At 39.1% G+C, this 4,773-nt stretch overlaps 1 non-coding gene across 1 annotated transcript; it reads right to left on the bottom strand.

Moving 5' to 3' along the window:
• Positions 1 to 3,730: 3,730 nt before the first annotated feature.
• LOC127090218 (small nucleolar RNA R71) lies at positions 3,731 to 3,837 on the bottom strand. The gene has a single exon (XR_007791746.1). It is a non-coding gene; the product is annotated as a small nucleolar RNA R71 (small nucleolar RNA).
• Between the last annotated feature and the right edge of the window lie 936 nt (positions 3,838 to 4,773).

Consider the following 4,773-nt stretch of genomic DNA (forward strand, 5'->3'; position numbering starts at 1 on the left):
ACGCCACGCAAGCCTCATGACTATCCACTCTAAAACCTGTATGTACACTCAAGCCTGGGTAATGGGCTTATCTCTCATAGAACACCCCATCCCAACAAACAAACAAACAGATCCAACAGATACAACAGATGAATGCAAGCAGGTAAGTAAATAAATGTACAAAAGCATGAACACCCAATAAACAAGAAATCACACAAGCTAGGAGGGACTCGCTTAGGGAAGATGGACCAACAAGAGGTCAACTTCTTAGTTTCTCCAGCAGAGTCGCCAGCTGTCGCAACCTGAAAAATACAGTGCGCGAAAAGACAACCGGCGAAAGAAAATGACAGAAGAGTCGCCACCGTGCGTTATTCATCCCAAAGGAGGGAAAGGAAACGCTCGAAGTAAACCTGAAAAAGGAAAGGACAAGACGGGGTCTCGCAACCAAATCTTGGATTCGGGAGTCGGTTATGCGAAGGGAAGGTATTAGCACCCCTACGCATCCGTAGTACTCTACGGGATCCACTTTTGTAGTTCTTGTCTAAAGGGTGTGAGTTTATCTTGTGCTGTTTACCAAAAAAAAAGGGTTAAATGAAAATGACTCGCGCGGATGTCGCATCCACTGTATACGTATCTCATCTGAATATGAGAATCAGAGTCTTCGTAGCTTGGCTGACCTATGGGTTGGGGGGATGTGTGCTCGCTAAGACATCGCGTCTTATGCCTACGTATCTCATCTGGAATGAGAATCAGAGCAAGCCGTAGTTCGGCTAACTACGGGGTTATGGAGTGGGTTTTGGACGAACGACGTTACTACGCAATCTACCGGATGCTCGACCTTTGGAGACTTACTCACCTGTAGTAGAAGGAGTAAACGTGTGTTTAGGAGAAGAAAAATCAATGAAGGGTTATGGTTTGGTGAACTCATGCAAAAAGGCAGTCCTTGACGAAGGAACCTGTAAAAAAAACACACAAAAAAACATTGCCTCCTATCGAGGTCTTCCAGCTAGGAAAGCAGTAAAATGCGGGAAAAATGTAAAAGTACCACGCGGATGAAGATCCGAAGTAACAGCAGTTAGAGGAATGGGAAACCCAGGGATCCTTCCAAGCTAAACACCATCAAAGAAAGTGAGTCAGTACAGGTAATCAGAATGAAACCTCCAAGGGGTATCCCACAAATAAAGTGGAAAACCACGCAAGTTATCCCTGCAAAAGTCATGTGAGCCCTCACAAAAACTCAACAAACAGGTTAGAGACAAAAAAATAGGGTAATCAAGGGTTGCCCTCAAATCAAAATGTAACCACATGAATCATGCCATTAAAATTCACAAAAAAGACATGCATCAAAAGGGTATCAAATTCACCCATAATACCTCATACATTTAGAGCATTCAAATTAGAGGCATAAAGATGATGGATATAGGGCAAACCTAATTGGAGAGCTTGATTGAAATTGAGTTGCACCCGTGAGGTTTACAAAACAATCTTTAGGGTTTATGTGAGGCAGAGGTGATTCTGTGCAGTTGAGTTCCCTTCAGGGTTTGGAGGCTGCTCTGAACTCTGTTAGCTCTTCTCTCACTATCTTTTTCCTCAGGGTAATAGGAATAGAATGAATGAATATTTGTTTCAATGAAACTCTAGTATTTATAGCCTAATATTGGTAGCTTAGTGGACTTTTAAGAGAGGTCCAAGTCTGAGATTTTTTCTTTTACTTATTTATTTATTATTATTTTATTATTATTTTTTATTTATTTTTTTTATTTTTTTTATTTTTTTTTATTTTTTTTTTCGTTTTATTTTTCGTTTTTTTTATTTTTATTTTTATTTTTATTTTTTAAATAAAGTTTCTTGGATCTAATTCTGATTGACATGATGAAATGCAATGTATCTAATGTTAAATGACCTAAAAATGAATGCATGCATGAGGTGTAAAGCGTATGCTTCCAGGAAAAATGAAGGGTAAATTTTGGGGTATTACAGAAGGGCACAATGGTCTTTGCAAACTGCTGAATTCCTCTATAAATAGGTCGTTCTAGTTCATTTCTAAATCATCCAACTTAGTTTACAACACTAAGACTATATTTATCATCTGTAAAAGAGGTAATCCGTCATATCGGGGGGTTATCGCACCTTAGTGAGATTGAGTTGGAGCATTTCGATTTGCTGTCGTCTTTATCTTCAGAGTCGAAGGTTTATTTTCCTTGTACCAGATTTAAAGCCTCCGTTTGGAGCAGGTTCTTATTTAATCGCTTTTATTTATTTTACTTGTCGTGCTTTACTTTATTTAATTTCTGTCCATGCTTTACTCTATTTAATTTCTGTCCACGCTTTACTTTATTTAATTTCTGTCCACGCTTTACTTTATTTAATTTCTGTCCACGCTTTACTTTATTTAATTTTTGTCCACGCTTTACTCGTTCTTTACGCCTTACATTCTAAAACAACTTTTTATCATGATCAATATCGTTGTGTTTGTTTGTATTACCATGTCTGGCAAAAACTTTCGAAGGTTAGAATGTAAGGATCGCGGTTAAAGAGATGTTTCACATATTGAATATGTAAAAATGCTTTAAAGGCTGTTTTGATTTTTAACTTGAGTTTTCTGAAACAAACTTGGTTAGTTTTAACTATTCAAGGAGTGCGAAAGCACCCTGGCTTAGTTAACCAGGAATTTTTTATCACTTTAAGGAAAAACGATTTTTGAAACTGTTTTCGGATGCGTTGATAGATTTAAAATCAGGAAACTCCTTGGGTAAAAATTTCCAAATCAAAATCACTTTTCAACTAAGTTTACGAGTCTTATTTCTTAAAAATAAGTTTACTACTTTAGCGTTATGCACACCTTTTATAAGTGACAATAAAAGGCCTTAATTTAAGGGTAAACTCGGTTCTGAATACGCGAAAGCGACAATTCCTGTTAAATGGATTCTTTTCAAGAGTAGAAAATATTGCCCCATAAGTAGTTCTATTTAGACAATCGAAACATCGTTTAACTGACGTGAAATACATTCAAACCTGTCTTTATCTGCACCGTATTTATTACCTCCTTTATTTACTATTATTTTGCAACATCAATACCTCTTTCATACCGCCTTAGATAAACACCGTAAGGATAGTAATCGATAGATTGACGATTTGGTTTTTGTGGGATCGATATTCTTTTATATTACTCTGACGCGATTCGTGCACTTGCGAATACAACGATCAAGTTTTTGGCGCTGTTGCCGGGGACCAACTTCGTCAAATTTCGTACCCTGTTGTTACACCGTCTAGACTAAGGCATTATTAGCCGATAAATGTGAAGAACCCGTAATACCGGAAATTTAGTAGATCCTTTAGCGGAACTCGAATGTTACACTCGTACACGCCTCTTACTCATCCGAATTAAGAAAGCTATGGCTGAGAATCGCGACCGGAGACCTCTTATGGAATTTGCCCAACCCTCTGATGAGGAACCTAGTTCTAGTATAGTAAACCCCCTCATTCCTTACTGCAATTAGTGCAACAGAACCAATTCGCGGGTCTCGCTATTGAGAACCCAAATCAACATTTAAAAGTCTTTATCCAACTAGCCGACACCTTTAAATCCAACGGTGCTTCACCTGATGCAATCCGTTTGAGATTATTTCCTTTCTCCCTCAGGGATAGAGCACGTTCATGGTTGGATTCACTTCCAGCTAACTCAATAACTACCTGGAAAGACCTCAGAAGAGTATTCCTTGCTAGATATTTTCCCCCTAGTAAGACTGTTGTTCTTCGAAACCAAATAACTAGATTTACTCAAAACCAAGGAGAATCAATCTTTGAAGCTTGGGAGAGATACAAAGAGCTATTAAGAGTCTGTCCACACCATGGCCTAGAACAATGGCTGATCGTTCATACCTTCTACAATGGACTCCATTATAACATAAATATGAGCATCGATGTTGCCGCAGATGGTGCGCTAATGAACAAACCTTACCCTGAAGCTTGTGACCTAATTAAGGATATGGCCCAAAACCATTACCAATGGGGAACTGAACGAGCATCAATAGAGAAAAAGGAGACCCAAGGTGGAATACATGAGATAAGCTCTATGGACATGATGCAGGCGAAAATGGACGCTTTAGCCCTTAAGGTCGAACATATGTCTACAAACACTAACACCGCAGCGGTAGTCCACACAGAGTGTGAACTTTGTGGATCTAAAAAACACGAATCGACAGAGTGTAACCTTTTAAACAACCTGAACACCGACCAAGTGAATTACGCCCAAGGTAACCCATTTTCAAACACTTACAACCCTGGATGGAAGAATCACCCAAACTTTTCCTATAAAAACCAGAACCCTATCCAAAATTATGCATCTCAGAGACCATAAAGTTATCAAGCCCAAAAACCAAATCAACCTATGCAAGTTGTGCCCCAGAAGCCTAACCTTGAGAAGATCATGGAGAGCTTTATATCAGGCCAGACTCAACAAAATAAAGAATTCCTAAACCAGAACATTCACGTAAATGAACTGATAACGCAATTAGGGACCAAGGTTGATCAGATAATTACTCACAACAAGATGCTTGAAACCCAGATCTCACAGGTAGCATAAAACCAAGCCCCACAAAATACACCTGGAGGAAAATTACCTGGACAACCTCAACTCAACCCTCGAGGGCAAGCTAACGCTATCTCATTATGAAGTGGGATCGCTTACGAAGGGCCTCATAACCCAGCAATGAGCGAGTCCAAAACTTCTAAAGAAAATATACCTACCAACCAAGAAGAGGAACCGGTGGAACCCGAAAAACAAGCCGACCA

Source organism: Lathyrus oleraceus, chromosome 5 (genome assembly GCF_024323335.1).
Source record: "Lathyrus oleraceus cultivar Zhongwan6 chromosome 5, CAAS_Psat_ZW6_1.0, whole genome shotgun sequence".
NCBI classification, from domain to species: Eukaryota; Viridiplantae; Streptophyta; class Magnoliopsida; order Fabales; family Fabaceae; genus Lathyrus; species Lathyrus oleraceus.